At 40.2% G+C, this 23,949-nt stretch overlaps 1 long non-coding RNA gene across 2 annotated transcripts; it reads right to left on the bottom strand.

The window, feature by feature from the left end:
- Positions 1–2,121: 2,121 nt before the first annotated feature.
- Positions 2,122–23,949, bottom strand: LOC116183533 (uncharacterized). 2 transcript variants are annotated; one of them, XR_004148169.2, is made up of 4 exons: positions 23,865–23,949; positions 23,495–23,616; positions 22,731–22,775; positions 2,122–2,137 (listed from the first exon to the last, which is right to left on the bottom strand). It is a non-coding gene; the product is annotated as an uncharacterized LOC116183533 (long non-coding RNA). The 2 variants fall into 2 exon arrangements; XR_013339798.1 differs by lacking the exon at positions 23,865–23,949 and having other exon boundaries at positions 23,495–23,721.

Raw genomic sequence — 23,949 nt, 5'->3', positions numbered from 1 at the left:
CTAGAAAATGCCCTTTTTATTACATTGTAGGCAATTTGCATTTCTGAAGGGCATTTGGGAACCGTGACATCACCAGAATGAAGGGCTTCTAGTAGCATTCCTCCCATTTTTATTCATTTGTAATTGTTGACTTCTATTCCAAAGTTCATTTCTATTTCCTGCTTGGACATTATCACTGGATTGTACAAGAATACTCATTTTCCAACTTCAGTGGCTGTTTCAGTTCTTCTGACTCAGCAGCCCCTTGGGGCTGACTCATCCTCCAGTTGCAGGTGGGCCCTGACAGTTAATTCTTCATTTTAGTGCCATGAATGAAAGGCCAAGGGGTCAAGAAAGTACTTACCCCCCAAAGCTGGCAGGGTCAATGTGGATGGAGCCTGGGCTGGCACATGGACAGAGAGAGCTGCATGTGGAATAATCTCTCTCTTCTGTTTCTTTCTTTTTGGTCTTGCAATATGGAAAAAACTTTTTCCAGAGTTCTATGGAAAACAATGAGGGCAGGATGGTGTATTTTCACTTGGGATTCTTCTGAAAGCAAACTTGAAATAGGCAGAGGAAACAGAAGTTAAATCAGCAACCCTGGTTAATGGTATCTGCCTACTATTTGTTTGCAAACTCTGAAGCCCGGAGGTCTCCTTGGATCCCCATATTCTCCTGGTTCCTGCTGACAGCATTTTCTGACTCTTCTTTGTGCCATTAGCATCTGGGGAGAAAACTGCAGGCTTATAACAATTATCTGTGCCTCTGTCACCTCAGGATCTGATTATGGTACTTGGGTTGCACCTTGCAAGTGTTACAATTAAGACTTAATGAAGTGAGTAACTACAGAATTCTGCAGTTACTCCCACAGTTACTGCAGCTACCTCTATCAAAAGAATATCTACCACCAGTTTTTATGATTTGTAATATTTGAAGGATATTGCTGGCTGAAGATGGGCACAGGTAGAATTAAAAAAGCCCCCCAAAACAACAACATTCACTGCTTTTTGAGCTGGAAAATGATAAAGAAATCCTGGCTGACAACTGTGTGGAGCAGGCTGTGCTCACACCTGTGCTGAATTCCAGGCCCACCCCATATGATAGAGCAGGTACAGAGGTGCAGGCAGCTGAGCCAGTCCACTCCAGCACTGCAGGAGACACATAGCTCTCACACGGCTTGTTTCAATGTGCATTAAGGATGTACCTGACCTAAGCCAAGAGAATAAGGTGAAATACAGAACAAACTGACACTATAATACCTTTCTGCCACCCTTGGCTTAAAACAGAATGCACATATGTGCAGGCACACTTGCCAATCCTGTGGTGCCTTGCTAGTAACGAGCAGTGATTGGTCCCTTTGCTTTTCTCAGACACAGCTGAAGTGAGATTTGAGGGTAAAATGAAAGGTAATAGAGTTTATCTTCATTCAATTTTCTTTCTTTGCCTGTATCTTCATAATTGCTGTGAGATTATCATGTCTGAATCATCAGATTTGAAGAACCATATGCCATTTCTCCTTAAATGACAGCTGAGACATCTTTATTGTTGTAGGGTGTCTGATAGCAACACCTGCAGGTCAGCTGAGGATAATTTGTCTTTTGATATTTTTGATATACTATCAATAGGGGCCAGCTGGAGCCAGTCACGACCTTTTGGTGTGGTGGGCAGAGGAGAACAAAGAGTTTCTTGTGCCTTGGCACCAGTTACTTGCTGATGTGCTAACAGCTGTAGGAGTAGGAGGAGTAAGAATTACCTTTTGAATTTGGGAGTTCATGAAGATGCTGAAACCTCAAGGTTGCCAAATGGATCTGCGCGTCTTTGTCATCTGGCCATGGGCACTGAGCCTTTTCAGGGAGATCCAGTTCAGTGAGCGCTGAGAGGGAAGGATCCATTTGCAATATGTGAACTGTAGAGAGAGCTGTGCTAATCAAAAAGAGCTCTCCGCAGTAAGAAATGCTGCACATTTACTGCAGTCATCAGTAGAGGCACACTAGATTCCTTAGGAAAAAATGCAAGAATGTTCACATTTTCAGCTGCTATTCAATTCCTTATGGATGCTGTCTTAAATGTTTGTTGTACTGAGATGCTTCTCCAGGTTTTAGTTAGTGAGCTGAATATTAATTTTGTCTTCTACCTTTATTGTCCATGTTGGTCAGACCTGTGATTGGAAGGATCATCAGAAACAAGGCATTGTATAGATTAAATCAATTCCATGTAATTTGCAGCACCAAAGTGTTCCTAAGTATAGACCTAGCTTAGTGACCTTAGTGAATGTCAGCAGTCAGTTAAGTCACCACTCAGCACTGACACTGGAGCTATTTAGGAAGTAATGAGTTGGCACAGCACACTAACTTCTGCAATAACTAGGAGCTTGCTAAAGTCTGATGCATGCCCCACATAGTGTATAATTTAGTGAAGAGGGTGAGTCACTTCTGCTCCCAAGTGCAGCCCAAGGCATGAAGTTTGTCTTCACTAAAAACATCTCAGGCTCATCTATGGGTACCCTGCTGTACTTCACCTTCACTTGTCCACACTGACAGCTAGCTCAGGATTTACCCTTTAAGCTGAAGAACACCAACTTTCTGTAGTTATCCGTGAACACTGACACTGAGGTAAACACTGCAGAAATTATCTAGAGTCATAACAACTGTGACAGAATGGTCTTTCACAAGCTGTTTTATCTTAGGTAACTCTTGAGTTGTTGACAGTTGTTGACATTCCCATGGATGGCTAAGGAAAATTCTTATCAGGCCCTCTATTATTTATAATAGCTTGGGTGATAGGAAAGCTCAACCCTCCCCAGTCCCAAGGGAAGGCAGGGTCTGGATCCCAGTCCTGGTGTGTGAGAATCCCGGGTTTGGTCAGGGGTCTCATGTGGTGGTAAAGTCTCTCCTCCAACCCGTGCTTCCAAAGAAAAACTCTGCAGCCTCTTGTTGTTTGGTCTCAAGGCAGTTTATTGTGAGTTATCTAAAAGATTGTCTGCGCAGGCTGCGGCTGTTTGGTCAGCGGCCTGGGCAGAGGCACACACACACCCTGACATCCTCTCTGTCTGCTGTCTTCTTCTTCTCTCTCCCCACTCAGGGCTGCTGCTATCTTTTATATGATATATTATGTGTTACATGTTTACAGTTTTTACCCAATACCTACTACCTATATTACAAAGTGCTTTTCTACTCTAAACAATCTGTGAGTGCCAACATCACCAAGAACATGGAGGCAAGGAAGAAGAAGGAGGAAGAACTTCTGATCCCCATGTACAAAGTAGAACCCCCCCGTACAAGTGTTAAAACCCCCCTGTACAATACTAAAAAATTTTCCCCTCTACTTTGTAACTACTTCTACTATACTATCTAACCCTTTGTGACTGTTTGTTCCACCTCCAAAGTTGGTAACTCATTCCATGGCCCAAATTCAAAATCACAGCTGTTTGCAGCTGCCTGCCAGGGTCTAAAATGCTTCTGGCCAGGGCCTGGAACCTCTAAAAATGTCTGAGAGACATTCTGAGTTCTAACACTGGTGCTCCCCACAGCCCACACTTGGAAATGAGAATAGATAAGCAACCCTCTTTCTTTCTTGGAATCGATGTGTTATTTGACACAGGTAGCATCTGAGGGTGCCCAGGTCTTCAGGGAAAAGACAGAATGTTATAAGCAGTGGATTTAAATTCTTCCAAGCAACAGAAAATTGGAATTGGAGCTCCTTGGGGAGCAGCTCCTCCCATCTGCGGAGGGCACCAGCATGTGGCAACTGCTCCTCTAGCTTATTATGTACAAAGCAAATTTCTGTCAGAAACACCTAATTTACATGAACATTCAGCAAGATTAACTGGGAGGAGGATTGTTCCAGTCAGTGCAAACCCCGAGGAATGGGATTTCGGCTTTCTCTTCCTTTACTTAGTAAAAACTAGCAATTGTTGTCCCTGAGAAACCAAGGCACAGCGCAGTGACAAACCATTTTGTGTGGGAAAGCAGATGTCCAGATGATCACAGTGCCTTTCTACATTCCCTGCTTTTTGCAGCATGATCTTGAGTAGGTACTGAAATTGCCACCTCAGTATGCCAGGCAACCCTCCACTTACAGGCATGACCTCCAACAGGAATCAATCCTGCATAATTCCATATTTTTGTTTGTGCTCTCAAATCAAAATACAGCTTCAGTCTGAGGTAGCTTCTGAGCAAGACAGACTACTTCATTCACCGAGTTTGTTCTCTAGTGTCAACAAATCAAATCTGAATTTGCTCAGTTTAAATATATTTTCAGAAAAATTCACCATTGGATACATCCTATTACACAAGTGTCTGAAAATCAAAGGAAAAACTATTAGGAAAGGATTCTATCTTCTGGTTTTTACTGTTCCTTCTCTCTCTGAAATCTTTCACGTTCAGATGTTGATGGTTTGTCAAGCACACAAAAAACAGCTCAGCTTCTTCAGATGCAAGGAAATAGAATATCTGGAGAAATTGCAAAGAGTAGAAGCAAATGAAAGGTCTTTTTCAATAGTGTGCACGGTTACAGAAAACAAAGATATTCATGAACCCTCTAAAACTGAATGGAAAGCAGTGAGATTGTATTTACTCTAACAAGAGAGCTTTCTTTTGTCTCTTTGTATTTAACCCCAAATTATTAACGTTGTCTCCCATGGCAGCAAATTCAATCATTTGGAAACATATTTCCCTTTTACAAGTAATATCAATCACAATAAAACATATGACATTTGTTGTCAAGACCTATATGGGTGTTATAGCTGGAAATTGAAGGTAAAAAAGAGATGGTTTATTTTACCATGAGTTCAGCACACCAAACTACTTAACCTCTTGTCTCTAGTCTTTCACTCTTCAGGTCAGCACACATTTGAAATGTGGCCAAGACTGCATACTTCTTTTGCATGGACTAGAGGCTGCCCAGTAGTGACCTCTGTGCCCAGTTAAAGTCTGGATTAAAAAATGACTGCATGTTGCTAGGGATTTCTGCCTTATCCTGCAGAGAAAGACCATGCAGGTATTGATTACTAACAGGTTGTTAAATATCTTTCAAGAAATAGCATGAAAGAGCAACTTCAACTGGTGCACACTGTGGTGGGTTTTCTTCCAGGCCAATGGTTAGGTAGGTGAGACAAACACCATGAGCAACATGCTTGATCCATGTGACTGCAGCATTGCTGGGGACCAAGAGGAAGCGAGACCAGGGAAATTTGCCCACTTGACAGGGGTTCATGGCTGAGGCAAAGTATTGTACCAATACAGCACTTCTGGACTGTTAGATCCTCAGGTCTCCAGGCTGCACATGATTTTTTTGGACTGGGCATCACTGCACTGCGCACTGATGCAGGTGTACCACTGTGCTTCAGTGACTGGAAATTGGGTGTCTTTGGCAGAAAATTCAGAAGTAAAGAAGAGGTCCTCCTTTTTGCTTTCTGACTCTTTGAAATGAAAATATTATTTCAAAGATCTTTCCTTCCCTATTTCTCAATTCCTCTGTTGACACCTGAGATTTATGATAAGCAAGATAGGGTCACAAGCAGCTCAGGTAGTGGAGGGAGCCTTGTTCTGCAGACAGAGGTGGTTTCTGACCAGGCAGACCACACATTATGCTAAGCCATCTCTGCTCCTCTCTTGGTGCAGCCAGGTCTAGAGATAGGGTGGAGTAACTATGCAGATGTGTACCACTACTGAGATGGTGCTGGCTGGGGAGTACAGCACAGCTGGACTTCAGTGAGGTCTCAGATGTTTAACTTCCAAATAAATTGCATAATTATGGTAGGTCAAGAATTGACTTGGGGCTTTTCAGGTGGGAAACAGATCTGCAAATACCAAAGGGGACTACTTCTGCAAATTGTGAGGAGGGAAGGGAAAGTGGCCAAAGAGATATTGTCTACATGGATGGGAAGGACTCTAAACCACCTGTCAAAGAGGGAGAATGGATGTTTTACTCTTTATTTGTTCATGCTTTCCTGCTGTGTTCTGAGCTTCTGAGTGCGTTCCCTTCATCAAGCAAGATACTCCTCTTCGTAAACAGCTTCAGGGAATACAGTCAGATGTTTTGGACAAATGGGTGCATTCAGTCTTCTGGGGTTTCAGGATGCAGGTTTAGCCCATTCTGTTACTCCTTTGATTGCTCTAAGTACCCTGAACCATAACAATCTGACAGCATGGCAATGTAGTCAAATATTCCCAAAACAGTAGTGGAATACACAGAATATGTTGTGAAAACCTTTGCAGAGTTCAGGCACTACATATTTCCACCTAAGACTTGCATCTTACCTCCTGGTGTGGTTGAGAATAATGAAAATTTAAGATAATGTTTTCCAGCAGTTTCTCTTCTAGTACTGCTGTGCAGTTGTGAGAGGGATTTTCACTCTGAACACTGCATAATATATGCCCCCAGAACTGCAAGAAAAATATACTTAAGAAAACAAACAAAAATAAAACCAGTAAACATTGGACTTTCTCCCCTGTGATTTTCCTCACTATTGGTCTAGTTTATGCTTCCAAAGACCACCCATTTATTTCTTCCTAGCTGTTAAAGTTTCTTTTCTCTCTTATTCCCTCTTCCTACAGCTCTTTCACCCTACAACTGGTGTAGACACCTAAGATGAAATAAAGAAAAAACAAATGGAAAAAGATGAAAGACCTCTACCAGGAACCTCTTGCAAAGGGAAATTTTAGGTATCTCTGTGGTATGAGGGTAAGAAGATGTTTAGAGAAGTCTTACTGTATTTGTCTTTATTGTCTGTCAGACAGAACTAAAGTGTTAGACTGAAATAATTCCTGGGACTACATCCCTCAAGCTTTTATGGGGTGGTAGCATTCAAATGGGGCTGTTTTCCCAGTCTCTGCCAGCCCTCTTTGAATGGGAATGTCTCATCCCATTCCCAACAGCAGGCTGAGCCATGTGAGCATTTTTTCAGCAAAGTAACCCACACAGGCACTTCTTGCCCCCTCTGTGTTGATTTGATTAATAAGCTGGACTGCACAACATCATCTTCTCAGAGCAAGCTGATGTCACTGGGAGGGTGCAATGGCTGCTTTCCAATCCCTGCAGCAGAGAGCACTAGGGCATAAGAGCTGACTTACAGAATTGTCCTCATACACAGTGACAAAGGAAGCAGGGACATCAGTCACAAAGAGACCAGGGCTTTGACAGTGACAGTTGATGATCTACAGCAGCTGCATTTAGTTTGCAGTCAGTTCATGCCGGCTGGGGAGCAGAACTTCAGATATTTATGTGCCTTTTTGGGATTTTTCTCTTTTATCATATTCACGGAATTATGCACATTGTTCCAGTTGCTGTGTATATTCCAGCCTGAAAAATTGTTCTCTTTCAAATCCCTGGTGGCCTGCTAAAGCCCCAAAACAAGCTGCAAGGATTAATTCCTCCCCAGATAAGATTTCCCTAAACCCTAACAGATAATTTGTTTGAAGTTTAATTTTAGTCTGTTATTACACACACGGGCCTTATCTGCATTCAGAGTTGTTAGCAAAATTAAACAAGCTTCTGCAAACAGGAAAGGGAAGCATGAAAGAGCCCTAGCACATAAGTGACACTCAGAGTTAAAGACACTAATGGTAGGCTTATGCAGTGCTGGCAAGTCTGAGCCCTCAGGGACTGGTGATTTGTAATTTTCTTCATGACCCATGGAGCAGGGGTACATCCTCCCCTCTGGGACCTCATGATGCTCAAGCTGCCTCTGCCATGGTCCATGGCCATGCCAAGGTCCATGACCTAAGCCCTGCCCATCCTTCTAGTTAACATGATACCTCACTCCACGGTTTCCCAAGTCATGCCCCGCTCCCTGCATTGCAGCAGCTCTGGGTTTGCTCCCGTAGATGCTGAAGAAATTACAGCACATGTGCTCAGTGGAACAAAAAGAAGAAAAGCAAGGCCACATCGCATCTTGAGTAATTCACTGAAATATTCACTGAATGGTTGAAGTCTATCCTAACTGCTTTGCATGGTTGATCCATATCCCCATCAGTGGGCTGAACTCTTCCCTTCTATACATCATGACACAGGAGCCAGGGGAGAAGATTGTCTCCCTATTGCACCACTCCATTAATAGGATTTGGGCTCTCAGTCTCAAGGTATAGGAGGGTGTCTGAACACATCAGCATTGCAGTGTACTACCAATCAGGGTGATGGTTAAGGGAATATCTAGACAGCTGCTACATTTGTGCTATTTCTCCTCAGTCAACAATGTCTGAACAAGAGCTCAGCTGAGAATGTTGTACTTCATATATTGTCTTGTCATTACAAAAACCAAGATTCTGAAAGCAAGTGCTCTGAAAGTTCCCTTCTCCAATTGTAGTTGTATAAAAATTCCAGATCTAGAAAAGAGAAAAGGAACTATTATTACTAGTGACTTCAACCAACCTGGAAAAGGAGCAATGCTACTAGTCTCTGACTTTAAATAATTTTTTTTCTTCTTTAGCACTGCTATGACCACCTAGGTCCCTCGAGAAAGTGCATGAGTAATTCTAATGCACTGGAGCTGAAAGGGATACTTGGAGCTCTCCAGTTTAGGCATAGGATTAGGCCTCAGGACAGGATGCTGAACACCTGAGTTGCATTTTCTACTCTTCTCCAAGTCCGTAGATCCATGATCAAGTCACTTAGGGCTAGACTGAGAGAATATCAGCAGGATGCCAATATGTCCCTTGAGCATACAGCTAACAGTGAGGGCTGCCCTGACTTCTTCCACTGCCCTTAGGTAGAAGCAGGCACCTCAGAATAGATGAGAAATTGTGGCAACCTTTGTCACATTTTCTAATCATCCAGCATTATCAATGTAGTCATCTAATTTATTATTTCCCATGGGTATAAAAAATAATTATGATTAATGGAATTGTTAATTTTTAAAGAAAATATTATAATTCAGACTATCTTTGTAACTCAGCTGAACAAAAGTTAAGCAAGCCAGTATAGATTAAGGTTGTACAGTAATCTCCCGTCCACACACTCTACGTATATGTAATAGTATAAATGCATTTATAACAGCTATTTCAGTGGTTACAGGTTTGCCACATATGTTTTAAGGAAAAAGTAAAATAGAGTGAGTATCACTAGTTCCTCATATTTCTCATAAACATGAAAAATCCAGTGTGTTTCTACCATAGAGATGAAGACTTGTTAATCCTTATAAAGGCAGCCTTGTGGCATGGGAAATCCTGTATCTGAACACCAATGTGATGCATCAATAAAAACCATGGAATTCAGCCATTATTTTTGTTGATGAAGAATTGACAGTGTAATTTAATCTAAGGCAGCCTGCAAAAAGAAGCTGTAATAGCCAGAAAATGTCTTCATTCCCCCTGCCTTGTAATATGGGTAGGTCTGTGTAGAGTTAGATGGAACAGAGTACCATTTTTCTTCAGGTTAAGTATTACACAGCAAAAGAACAAGAGGCAATAGACACAAGTTGCTGGTTAGATAGAATCACAGAACAGGTAAGGCTGGGAAGGATCCCATCGGGTCATCACTTTCTTCTATCATAAGATAGAGGGAAATAAATTCATTCACTATGGTGAAACACTGTGTTGCCCAAGGAAGTTGTAGGATCTCTGTCCTTGGAGACACTCAGAACTAGATTTCACAAAGCCTTGTTAACCTGATCTAACTTTGACATTTCCCATGCTTTGAGCAAGGTGTTGGACCAAACGAGCTCCAGAGTTCGTTTTTATAGTTCTATGATTTTATGATAGACACAAAAGTGCTTTTGATGCATTAGTTGACAAGGTTTTTTTATTACCAGGAGGGAGTAACGTTTTAGCTCACGTACATGAATACACACACTATGCTGGAGGACTAAAGGCAGAACAAAAAATTCCATATAGGCTTCAAATACCTAGAAGCAATTTAACTTAAAATAACAGCCTCCTGCTCTGGGTCATGAGTGTGGCTGTTCCCTAAAGGTTAGACCACATCTTTTGCAGAGCATCTGATAGACCAAGTTCTATAGGTAAAAGTGAAACTGGAAGTAATTAAATCAGAATTATATTTTCTCCTTGCACTAATTTTTAGTGCTTTTTCCTTTTTTTTTCTCCCTGGAAAATATATACTACTTCCAAACAGACTAGGCAGTATTATGTTCCTCTAAGAGGTCACTAAAATCAGGCCAGTTCCTAAGAGATAATTGGCAGCAGGTAACATTTCCAAAGTATTTATTTCAATAACATTTTCTACAAATAATTTTGAGGGTTTTTTCTTTTCCTTAACAAAATGAGCTATTTTGGTGGCAAAATTATTAAAAAATAATATATATTTAAGTTTCTGTGAAAGCGTTACAGCAAATCTACCATTGCATGTGTGTTCCTCCTCAGCTTGCACAATCATGCCAGCCTATTTGCTGTAAACAGTAACAGCATGTTGTAACTTCATACTGGGAAAACGAAAAAAGCATTTTCAACAGCAGTCTGAGTAAGATTGTAAACAACATAACAAGCTGTGGAAAGACTAAATTATGGTCTCTTTCTGAAAAAAGACATCTAAACACAGATAAGCAAGGTAAGATACCTGGGTACGAATATGGCTAGTGGAGATAGGGGCTGAATCTCCATTTCTCTGCTATGGAGCTACACATACCCTGTGAGATGCAAAGCATGCTTTTCACAGACTGAAAGCCATTCTGATTCAAACTAAACATTGTAACTCATTCTCATTAGAAGCAAGTTAGGTAATTTACATTAGTCTCAGGTAATTCAGGTCTCCAAATCCAAGGTTCAAGTGACCAAGGAAATGTCTTGCTCTGTTTTAACATCTTGCTTTCATAAGCCTCTAAACACTTGGAAAATGTGAGCTACTAGAAACTCAGGATTCAGAGACAAGGAGGCAGAAAACTCCTCAACGTTGTGACTCTGGTGAGCAGATGACAGGGCAGAAGGGAAATACCAGGTATTTTGATTGCCAGTGGTGTTGATATCAAGAATGATTTCTCCTTTCTGCAATCACTTTTTACAGAATTTTTTAAAAATTTTGTACTAGTTATTTAGAGTCAAAGCTAAGCTGTTAGTTTTTGTGGGGAATCTGGTGCTCATGGTGATAGCACTGGACAGTCAACTGTGTTTTCCTGAAAGCACAGTTCAATAAATCTTTATGCCAACAGAGCTCTGGGATCAATCAAACCTTCACATGCTGTCCAAATAAACCATATTTTCAGACCTTCTGGGCTTGAGCCAAAAGAAAAACAGTGCTTCAAACACCTCAGATGTTTTGGGAGGTAAATTCAAAACTCTCACTCTAACATGGGGTCACCTTTAACAACTTTATTTATGGAAAAAAATTCTCTCTGATCAAGAAAATGGTCCTGAAATCTATCATGGGATCTGATTTGTGTGGCTGGTTTTCATCTGGGATTTTAAGACTGTTGGTTCTTATTTTTTCATGTGCTATTGATTTGTGTTCCCTGACAGAATAAGCACAAGATTCATTTACATTAATAACCCCTGAGGCTTGAAACGCCCCAATACTCTAACAGAACACCTCATTTTTATTTATTTTTGTGGCAGTGTATTTCCCCCCACTGGTTACTAACTGCTCTCACCCTAACATTTATGCCAGTATAAAACTTGGGAGCTGATTTAAATCACTACTTTAAAAAGAAGACAAGTGGTAGCTGTACTGGCAGGCATGAACCCAACAGGAGATGCAATAGGGGAGTTCACTCCCACATGGCCTCTTGCTGGTGTGGTAGTCATGGTCCAGGTCACACACACCAACACAGCCCTGCTGCCCACAAGATGTCTGTGGGAGAACATCTCAGGTACAGCCTGCATAGGACAGGACAGCTCTTTGCATTTTATTTTTGGGTAAATGCTATCCTGTGGACTGCTCAACTTCATTAAGTTTTTCCATCCTTTTATTATAATTTGCTTTTTCTCATATCGTCTTCTACCATTCTTCGTTTTTGTAAAATTCCTAAAATATATTATATGGAATGGATCCTTGGGCAGGGAATGTTTAGTAAAACTGGAACTACTACTGCTGTTCTCTTGAACCCCAAAAATAATGAATCAGACTCTTGAAAAGTCAAAAAATCCTGCCATTTTCCACTTACGTGTAGGATCACATAAAACCCTTGAGTCTGTGTGTAGTTTGCACAGTGTGCAGCTTGCTCTTCCATGCCAGGACCACTCCACATGGGCTGGGATATGAGTAGCCTAATGCCCAGCATTCTCTTGAGAGTCTGCCTCTCCTCAGCTTTCCTGTACTGCTTTCTCCTGTTGCTTGGGAGGTGTTTAGTGCCTGCACTCAGACTTGCTTGCAGGTAATGCCCTAGTGATTTAACTCTGCTGCAGGAATGTTCTTTCAGGTCTGCTTGGTGTTGTACAAGTTGTTTCTGCACCCTTTGTAAGTTGTTAAGGCACTGATTTTTTTACTTGCCAGCCTCTGCTAGGCTGTGTTTTAGTCTCTAAAGGAGTAAAACCACCATTATTCTACCTCTTCCTATGCATCATGCCTGTCCTTCATGCCTTGTGCTGCTTGGCAAGCTGGCATTCCCCACTGAGCCATTCTGCAGCTGCACACCAGCACCTCTACCTGACCTGCTCCATGTGCCACCACCAGCCACATCCAGCTTTGCACCACATGCTTGAGCACACCTCTTGCTGCTGTGAAAAGAGGGCAGTCCAGCTCCCACAAGCAGAACATAACACACCATTAATATGGTCATCCTGATGTATGAAGGCAAGAAACACCCCCTGGCTTTCCTCCAAGTAATACCTTCCTTTTCTTTTTAGCCCTTTAATTTTGATTTTCTTGGATGTTTTTGGTGGTGTTTTTTATTTTTTCTTTTATTTGTTTGGGGTTTTTTTTTTGTGTGTGTGTTTTTGGGTTTTTTTGAGTTTGTTGTTGTTGTTTGTTTGTTTGTTTTTTGTTGTTTTTTGTTGGTTTGGTGTTTTTTTTGTGGGTTTTTTTGTGGTGGTTTTTTTTTTTTTTTTGTCTGTTGAGGTGGAGCCAGTATTTGTCTTCATATGTTCGACTGTTCCCATTGTATTCTCAGATGGATGTTCAATGCACTTGGCTTAGCTCAAGTCTATATCTTTTACATCCCTGGCTTTTTATGGTAGGTATTCTTCTTGTTTGGTCATTTCTTATGCTGGCATTAGTTGACATTTTTTGAAGTCTTGCCTCGTACACCAGACCCGCACTCACAGGGAGCAGAGTGAATTCTCTTTGAGAGCCATGGATTAGACTGCTGGACCCAGCTCCTGTGTATCTCTCCTGGGAAGGTGATGGTCCAACAGCACCATGACAGACCCATGTTTGTCACACACAGCCTGTGCTTACACCCTGGTGAGCATGCTGGGTGAGCACCCTGGGCTGCCAGCAGTTACTCTTGTGGTCTGACTTTATCCTTGGCTTGTGTTACTGGAGGCTTGTGTAGGATGTGCTGTAGTGCCTCCCAAGTGCTCTGCAATGGCTTCTGATCCAGCTGCACATGTAGCTCATGCCCAAAAGTGACTGTCAGACTTAAACAAGAGACAGTGGTGCTCACTGCCCTCGTTTGAGAGCGAGATTGGAACCATGGGTTGGCCAGTGGCAGATCTGGGGATTCAGGGAAAGCCTCTCCAGTCTGGAATTTTATAGTTATGAACTAGTTCCTCAGTCAGGCCCTGCTCAAAGGCAGGCAGACACATAAAGTCAGATAGAAAAAGAGCCCATCTAGAGTCAAAGAGCAGAAAGAAAAAGAAATACAAAGAGGGGGAGAGAAATACAATGCAACAAAACCCAGGGAGATTTAGAGTAGATTCATTGTAAAGAGGGAGAGGATGGGAAAGGGAAGCTGAAATCTAGAAAATTACTCAGTAGGCTAATAAAGAGCGTGTTCTCAGATTTTATTTGTTCTTCAGTTAAACTCTCATGCTTTTATTTAGAGTTAAGATAAGGAACGTGGACTTGCCAGTACATATAACAAGCTATTTTTTTGGCTTTTCTCTTAGATCTTGAAGATCTAGGGATAATATTTTCTGTATTACTTGTGGGCTATCTCTATAGCACTCAATTCCATGTAACCATGCCACAGAATGCAAAAACTTTAATAACTCCAGTCTCAAAAAGAAAAATTGGAACCTTAGCTTTTCTAAGGTCAATGAAAAAACTCTATTTCACTTCAGTGCAAATTCAGGATTTCATCTCAGACATGAAGGTTGTTCAATATTGAGAGTTCTGTGAACTTCAGGTCACCAAAGCCAAACCTTGGGATTCAGGTGTTTTTTCCCCTAGAATCTAATGTAAATTGGCAGGAGTTTCTCCCATTACTCATAAAGCAGAGAGGTTGTTCCAGAGTTAGTAAAAAATAAGCTGCAATTCTTTTTACTTTGAAGAATAATTTCTCTGTGAGTGTAGCAGGGGTAGGTTTCACAAAGGTGATTAGAAAACAAGCATTTGTACACAAGACTTTCAGTAAGGATGTTATCTCCTCTAATCCGAGAATTCTCTTTTTTCCTGGCTTGAGGGAGCAGCGCTTTACAGACAAACACAAAGGCAAAACAGCCATGTGCTCCAAATAACTTACATTCAAATTAGATTGACAACATAATGAAAGCTGAATAATGTTATATTTGGAAGTCATTGATAGAAATCATCCTCAGCTCCTATCTTGAGAGGATAGTAGGATGAGTGGTTATCTATGCCTCTGCTACTCTGCTTCTTTCACAGTAATTTTCTTTTCTCATCTTGCCTGGCACTCTTCAAAAATAGCCTCCAAGATATGAAATTTATCTTTATTCTTAAAAAAAAAAAAAAATCCTCCTAACTTTCTGGATGGACCCTTATAATGCTTCGATAATGTTTTAGAGTTGGTGTACTCAAATCCTCACTGGTTTCCAGGATGAGTCTTAAATCACACATTATATACTCTTATCCACCAATACTCTGCTCTGGATTTACAGTTCCAGTTAAAGTTAGATCTGTGAAGGAAGATGACATCTCCTGCTCCCTATCTTTTTAAAATACCAAATCGATTTAAGGGTTTAACTTATTGTTATAGTTTATCCTGAACCTTCTGAATCAGTTCATTGAATTTTAGCTATAGCTATATAAAATTCTATACACTGAAATTGTTTGGCCATACTGAGAATGTCTATGCCATGCTCCATCACTGCCACTAACTGCCAGCAATAAAGAAATCCGCCTTTATTCTTCGTTCATTTAAGTGAATCTCTGAAACTGCTATTGAACACCAGGAGTACATCTTACTAGGTTTTAATTTTTTTCTTCTTCTAAGGAGCATTTAATATTTACCTGAAAGGCACTTCATTGTTTAGTGTCTTCAGTAGCTGTCAAAAAGAGACACTGGGAAGACCCAATGAAATACAGACTTGTAAGACTGACTATAATAGTGAGCAAGATAATGGAAACATTTATAAGGCAGATTACAATTCATTTAGGAATGTGATTTAGTAAAGGGAAAGCTGCCTGGTTCTGCTAAAAGAGGATCATGTATGACAAATGTATTAGGGTCATTTCAAAGCACTGCTGAATTGATAAAACTGAAATCATTGACATAATTCATCCAGATTTCAGGAAAGTATTTGTTACAGACTATACAGGAGATCAATTTACAAGGTCAGAAAGCAGAGCATAGGGGACAGCTTTTGAAATGGAATACAAATTGGTTGAGGCACAAGAAGCAGATGGTGTCAGTAAAATGAAACAATCCAGGGTGTGATGGGGTATGGATTTGCCTGCACATGAATACCGAATACCACACGATTCAGGTCCCAGATCATTTGTTGTGCTAGGAATGTGGACATGGGCAGATCTTCACTGCTTTGGAATGAAGAGACTTGCAAACCACTCTGGGGTGATTGATTGAAAACAACCATGAAAATGCAAACCATGGTGGAGAAACCCATGCAGTAAATGCACTTCTCGAGTCCTCTACGGACAGCAGAAAAATGCCTAAAATTCACAGGTGATTAACCACTTCTACCTGCTTTTTAACACCATCTGTGCACCTTGTTAAATACCAAATTGAAACAGATACATTTTCCTGGTGTGTCAGAATCTACCCAACCACAAAAGTTGAAAAAAATGACATTGTGCTATTAGTGAAACCCATGCACAATGCAGAATTGAAAGTACAGAACACACTCTCAATCAGCAAAATGTCTAAGCAAGTACCTTAACAACCAAGCTTTGATGCCTTCTTACTGAGTGGATTTTTTTCTCCTTGTTTAGGAATAGATTGAGGAACAGCCTAGAATTGAGTATAAATATGACTGAGAACAGCAAGCTCATAGGAGGGTCCTAAAAACCAGCAATGTTCCAATAAAGTCTCATTCTCTGTGCAAACAGATTGGCTCAAACATGAAATGTAGGACCACATAACTCAATACACTCTGTTAGATGATACATTATTGCTTCTTTTAAAGGAGAAAAGCTACACATCTTAAAGTTTTTATGGGAATTAGGCACTTCATAGCATTTAAAGTTCCACCATGGAACTTAGCTTCTAGCCTTTAAGTTGCTTAACAGTGTGATGCTTTTGGACCACACCTCCAACAATGAAAGTGTTAATTAATTTTATTTATTCTGCCCTTTAAATGTATTTCTAAAAACAAAGACACTTCTACTTAATGTGAATACTGATTTAAACCTTGAAGTCTGTGCCAAAGGAAACTCTTCATGCAGGAAATACTTTTGGCAAAAGCATGTAGAGTTTGACCTATTCAGCTGAGATCTCAGTGTCTTTTTCTCCTTATTTTTGGATACTACAGCAAATTGCTAGTACACACCCACAAAACTACTTCTAGTGCTCTGCCGGCAGGTTTCAGAAATCTCACTTTTAAAAGACAGTAGATGTAAACCATATGGCTAAAGAAAGTACCAGAGATAAGCATGACATGTACAAATTGATTGAAATCAATTTTTTCATTCATTTCAGTATGTTTGGTTTAAATTGTGATTCAGAAGATGTTTCATAATTTTTATTTGTCCCTACAAGTTGCCTCTGGAGAACAAGGCAAGGGTCAGAGAGAGACACTTCAGCCTGTGATTTCTGCCCACTGCTGAATGCAACTTGGAGCCCTCAGTCACTACCTTATCTAGTTTTATGGAGTTCTTGGTACCAACTGATGCCTCCACAATTTGTCAGAGTGAATAAGTAAACATAGCGTCCACATATGACTTCTCACTAGGACCAGGAGATTATATTTTAAATTGATGCAGTTACTAACAAGCATGAGGGAAAAAAAAAATTTTCAGTGAAAGTTAAACAGTAACAAACCAAGAACAAAAAGGAAAAAAGGTATGAAATTCAAAGGTAGATCAAGCAGGAATATTATTCACTGGAATAATAACATAGTAAGATCATAATCTAATCAGTTAAATGGATAAGTCAAGTGAAAATATGGAGTAACATTACAACTTTTACATATCTACATCTTGTCCAGAGCAGTTAAAGGGGAAGCATATACTTGCAAAATGCTCCTAAGCAACCTGGTAGTACTAGGTATAAGAGCAACTATCTTACATTGAACAACTAGAATTCACACAGGAAAAGAAGCTGGTGGTGGCCCCCATACAAGAGAGCATCAGGGGCAAAGAAAAAAGACAATCACTCTAGAACAGCATCTACTCCAATGGTTCTTGTGATAATTAGAAGGTTCTGTTTCTTTCTATTTGATTCAAACCTGGAGCATATAAACAGACTCCTTAATTACTTCTGGTAAGTCTGTTGTACTTTTATAACTAAGTATTAATGTGAAGAAAGAGAAGCTATATCTTTTCTATTACAGTCTTTTCTGGGATGAGAAATAAAGCTTCAGTTCCTTTATTCAACTGCTTTTACTAACTGCGGTGGTGTGTTTTTCTTTCACTTGATATTTGTTTAATATCTGTTCACCCCCCCATCCCTAACGCCCTCATCTCCAAGTTGCCAATCCTCCCTTTCCCTGCCCCTTTCCCTGGAACCTTCCCTGTCATTCATCCTAGCCCCCTCCTTAGCTTCCAGACCTTTCCCTGTCTATTTAGTGAGGCTCAACACTCTATTGATCCATTTGTACTATTCCACTCCCCTGTTTCCCCTGATAAGTTTGTGATATGTTAGTTCTGCCCTAAACTCCTCCCCTGCTATTCCCTTATTGGTTACTGTTCCTACACCCGTCCTCCTGAGTTCTGTATAAAACCTCTGTTCCCGCCCCCGAGGGGGTCTTGGGGTTCGCTGAATAAAACCATCCCGTTCACCCCCCAGTCCCGTGTTGCCCTCGTCTGTCCCCGCGCGCCACGAACTGAACTGCAGAGCTTGCAGGGGGAAGCGGCCGCCCGTTTCTCTTCCCTCACCGCCCAGCACGGCACGGCTCGGAGTGCCGCGGCGAGAGGAGCACATGCCGCACAACAACAACTAACTGGACAAGTTTCTAGGTAGAGAAGAGACTGCTCATCAAATTTCACTTTAAAAAGGCTGAGGCTGAAGTCACAAAAGTCTGTGTAATTTGAACATAAACCAGGCAACTTAGCTCAGTGCCATTGCCATTCTAAAGCATATAGTCAGGATTTGATGGGAAATTTCCTCAAGAATCCAGAGAAAGTTCACACCAAAGCTGAGAAATTTTGGTTTTTTTCCAGACAGACATTTTCAAATGAAAAGTTATTTTGCTATTATATTCTCAGTAAGTTTTGTTTCAATCCCATTTTTTGCTCTTTGCCAGTGGGCTTTCTTTCTTTATTCTCTCTAAATTGACTAGAAAGAACAGGATCAAGCTGGCTGTACTTTATGTGTTCAATCTTGTTCTTTGCTTACAGTCTAGTGAGTATTGACCACATATGTAAAGTGACAATCTTCGTGTTGAAGAGTCTGGTATAGTCACAGCAATAAACATCACTACAATGGTCTGACAATTTTCAGGGATTTGACATACCCCACCAGTTGAAAACTGAACCTACAAGTCTGAAAAATCACTCGTATGCCAGATTTGATGGCAGTACTGGGTCACTCTTCAATTTCATAGTAGCAGAAAGTAGCATGAATTTACCACCTGGATTTTTAGTAAAATGAACTATTTTTTATATTTGCGTAGTGCATTCAGAGGAAAATAAAATGTAGTACATGTTTGCTTAGTATCCATCAGTTGTGCCTGTCTGAGTCACTTGACAAAATATTTTCTCTGATCTTATACTCAATTTTTAGTTACATCAATAGCAAGAAAATTTAAAGGAAAATAATAATAATGCAGGAGGGCAGTGAGAGACTTTCAAGTCTCTCTTGAGAGACTGTCTTGACAGGAGAAATTTGATGCCTCTGGGAAAACAGAATTAATTTACACTAACTCTACTCAACTGTAATGACAAGCCTTAAAACAGGCTCTGAGATGTTGTACTTGTTTTCTTTATCTTGTAGTTCCTACTGAGTTTTCTTTATTATGGTGTGGGAAGGGCCACAAATTCCGATGGTAAACATAAATTAAATCCTACATGGTTATTTGCTATTACTAGGACAGACAACAGTGCCAAACTTTTCCAATACAGTCTAGATCAAGCCTATTAATTTTATAGATGCTTTTAGAGAACTTAGAGCCTTCTTGTCCAAGTTGGGTTTGATGCCACCAGCATCCTGCAGAGCCTCATCCACAGTCTGGTGCTCCTAGGGGACGCCACTGAAGACCATACTTGGTGTCAGGCTAAGTATGTCCACAAAAGAGTGTTTGAACTTAACAATTCCATGTAATGAGTGTTTGCTAGCAATTTTTAGGGGCTGATTACCTGCTTTAACACCTGTGCCCACCATCCAACCCATTCTCTTTTTTTGAGCATTTCCACCCTAGGCAAGCTAACTCAATCAGACGTTTTCCAATGAAGACTGGTATTTGGACCCCAGAGGTTTCTCTAGACAGAAGTGTGCCTAAGAGTTAGATGCTGGAACATCACCAGGCTTTGGAGAAATCAGGCTTTAAAATAAAATTATTCAAAGTACTTGCATATGAACATATGCCTAAAATATTACTAGAAAATCTATACAACAGAATGCTCTTGACTTTGGATTTTCAGTCATTCAGAAAAGCTAAAGTTAGGACAGTTCTCTTGTGTTTGTTCATTTCCAAAATAATTTTGTTTCCAAACTTGCAGTCTCTCCTCTGCCCCACCATCTTACAACTTTCCCCTCAATTCTTTCCATAGCATCCTGCCCACTACCTGCACTCTCTGATCTTAACTGCTTGCTTTGCCTTGTATTCCCCCCTTCTTTGGCCAGACCTCAACACCAAGTTTCATCCTAGAGTTGGTTTGTGCAGATCATAGTCTGTTCCAGTCTCTTCCCCAAAATTCTCTTTTTTCCATTCTCTCTCTAGAAGAGAGAGATACTCTACTCTGCATTCCAGTATTCAGTTGCTCCAGCTGTCATAAAATAGCTTTAAAAAAGCAAAAAATAATAAGAAAATAAAGACTGCCTCAAATTTTAATGCTACAGGAAGCATCCAATTCACAAAGGAAAGAATTATATTGAAGGTCTGAAACCACTGAAAAGGAAAAGAGAAACACCATCATTTTAGTGATCTTTGTTGTTTGCCTAAGATGTGTCCTTCATGAAATTGACTGGCCCCAAAAGGATTCAACACAAATTAATAACTGCTAAACTGCTTCTGATCTGCAGATCATATTGTCCTGCTGACATATCATGCATGGTGAAGTAGAAGAGCTGATACAGGATAGTGAAACCAGCAATGAACCTGAGAAAATTGAGAAGGTGCAGCTGGAATATAAATGGACAAAAAGCAGCCTCTAAAAAAGGAAAGGCAAAAGTAAAGGAAAGAAAACAAATATGGGAACTGACAAAACCTGAATGTAATGATAACCCCAACACAGTATACTTCCTCCAAAATGTGTGCATGAAGTTTTGAGCATGTGGTTATCATCAGATTAGCAAGAACATGAAATAGAATAATGCCAATATAAATTACCAAGAGTACTAAAATGAACGTTTTATCTTTGATAGATTCTATTCTCATTCAGAGGTATTTAAACCCTGATTAAATGAAACCCTGAAACATCCATGGAGAGTCAGATTGAATCATCCTTCAGGAGACAAACATTGCATGTTTTCATTACATTTCAATTATGTAGCCTGTCCAGATCTTAAGGATTTACACTGGGTTTTTACTCATATATTTCCTTACAGTTGGACATAGATGTAATGATGATATTAGTGCAGCAGACAAATGCTGACAAAAAGAGGCAGCAAAATTTGAAGCAATCCCTTTGGTTTGCTTACCTATGGATACAAATCCAGGCTATTTTCTTTCTTAATTATGACAAATATGCTGATTTCTGAAAGCTGTGTTTTAGAAATGTTGATTAAATCTCCTACAAATTAAAACTGTTGTTTAAATCTCTTACATATGTTTACCTGAGTACTTGCATCAATGAGACACAGTAGCTTAGATCTGATTCTGAATGTGTAATTTGTCCAGGCCAAAAAAAAAGTTTTTCAGAAAGTTCAGAGCTTTCTTAATGAAATGTAGAAAATGCTTAGAGAAGTGGAGGGTAATCTGGTGAAAAGACAGATGAAATCAAGATACTAAGGGAAAGATTGATCACAAAGCAGAACTGCAGAGAAGGAAGATTAAACACTAGAAGCAGATAAGTATATCTAGTGAATGTATAGAGGAAGAAAGCAGAGAAGATAACAGATCTAGAGACAAAGACAATGGGATAGTAGCTGAAGAGGAATGTTGAGAGATGATTTTTGTCTCAGGTGTTCACTTATTCTAATATCAGCAAGGCCATAGTGCATATGCAGTTACTGCAGCAGGTAGGAAAAAAACCAAGACAGCCTGTTAGTTTTACAATTAAAACAGCAGACTAGTACTCCTGAAACCTGCAATTTTGCTTCCTGGTTTTGTTTGAAACTTCAGTTTTCTTGGACAAGGTAATCACTACTCTCTTCAGTTTTCTATTTATAAACTAGGGTGGTAGTATTTCTTTTCTGTCATCTTCTCAACTTGGTTTCCTGAGTTACGACAGGACCCATATCTCAATCTGTTCCTGCCTAGAGGCTGGAAAAATAACCTGCTTCCAACTGGGACTGTTACATTGCAGTTTTGCAGTAACCACGGGTAAGTAAGGCAGAGAGGAACAGAAAAGTGAAAGAAACTGACAAAAGTTTTGATACCAGAAACTGAAAGTGACTACTAAAAAATACATACTTGGGTCCTTTTATTTTCTTTCTGATCCTATCAAATGTACTCAAGGCACATTTCAGCTTATTTTTAATTTATTCCCTTGAATCTTACTTTTATTTCAAAAGAAAGTGGTTATTCTTATACAAGAGCTTGGGCTTTCTGAAAAACACTGGCTCTAATCAGCCCTTTGATAAAATCGTAAGAGCTGAAAACATTGAGAGTTCCTTTTGTTTTAATAACCTTTTTTGAATATTTATTTCTCATTTGAATACTTATCATCAATAAAAATTAAAACCTTATGTTTGTGAGTAGTGCAAACATATTTGGGATTAAAATGAGTGACATTCCTCAAAAATTAGGGTTTTTGAAGGGTTATGTTTCTTAAAGCAGTGCTTTTTCTGCAAGAGTATTCTGAGTCCAGCATGCTACACAACCAAGAAAAGAAAGGAGAGAAATTATGTAAATGAGAACCAGAACTGGGAAAAAGATTCTGTTTGGTTCATCTGCACTAGCAGTTGTATAACTAACTATTCACAACACCAAGAAAATGTTTGAGTTTCTAATATAATTAACAATTCATTTAAGCAGTGGTTTAAATTATAGTTCTTGTTAATTTAATTTTCATTATTTGCTACTTGCCTGTGCAAATAAGGTGTTGTTTTCAGAAACAGTTTGCTGAGAAGCCTGCAAGGAGATACAGGATTGGAATATATCACACACATGACAACGTAAACCACAGAAAAATATGGACAAATAGCAAAGACAAATGTACCCTCTACAGCATTAAAGTTACAGAATGCCTAGAGATGAGGAACAGCTAATATAGGAGAATATGGTTCATAATTTGGAGAAAATATCTAAGTTAATAATTTGCAGGTGAAATGTATGAACTTTGTAACTATCCAACTAAAGTTCCATACCAAAACTAGCTGCTCTCCTGGATTTTTTTTTCTTCTTTTTTTAATATGGAGATAACCACAGGCATTTATTAAAATTTATAATCTTCCATTCAAAGAGAGTTCCTGTTGAGTTTAGATATGGCCTATGTTTCTTTCTATATAAGCCATTAATTAAGAACCTGGAACAGAAATGTTCTCAGTGGTAAGGCCAAGGGATGTGAAGTTGTCAAATGAGGCTCTCTAAGCCATTTTAGAGAACAGAAGGACATTGTGCCTAGACACCAAACCACAAACAAATCTTAACAATGGGTAAATTGTGGTAAGGTATAAATAAAATGCATATTTTATCATGTTGTCTTGTGCTGTTTGTGGTGTTATTTAAAACAAGGAGTACTTGTGAGTTAAACTGTTCAAATATCCCATGTAATTAAGCTGGGACTCTGCCTGGAAAATGTAAGTCCTGGGAGTACTCGTCGCGTTAGGAGTACAATAAAGATCGCACACCTGGTCCATGGGGATGTCGTAGCCACGGGAGCTGCGGAGGGCATGCCTGGAGCAGACATCAGGAAGGGTGAGGGGCGCCGCGCGGGTGCCGCGCTTGGGTTTCAGTGCTGACGGACGAGCGTCTGTGCTAGCCGGGAAATAAAGAAGCCAGATTAAGTCCTGGGTCAGGTTATTTACACCTCCGTGAACTGAGCAACAACGGAGATCTGTGCCCAAAGTGGGCAGTATTCCACTATCATGTTTTGAGAAAGTGGTTGCCTTGTCCTCCCGCTGTGGTTAACAATACATACCCAACACAAGCGTGTACCTAATTTTGTTACACATATGTGTAATACTAAAGCCTTGACGCCGCTCAAGGACCAGCGCTCACCGAAGTCGCGCTGTCCAGGGCCTGGGATGGCAGCAGCGCCGAGCTGTGAGCGGGAGGCGCACGTCAGGAGAGGAGGACCCTTCCC

The sequence above is a fragment of the Lonchura striata genome, chromosome 4 (genome assembly GCF_046129695.1).
Source record: "Lonchura striata isolate bLonStr1 chromosome 4, bLonStr1.mat, whole genome shotgun sequence".
NCBI classification, from domain to species: domain Eukaryota; kingdom Metazoa; phylum Chordata; class Aves; order Passeriformes; family Estrildidae; genus Lonchura; species Lonchura striata.
Note: the sequence above shows the minus strand (reverse complement) of the source record. Positions and strands in the feature narration are given on the sequence as shown.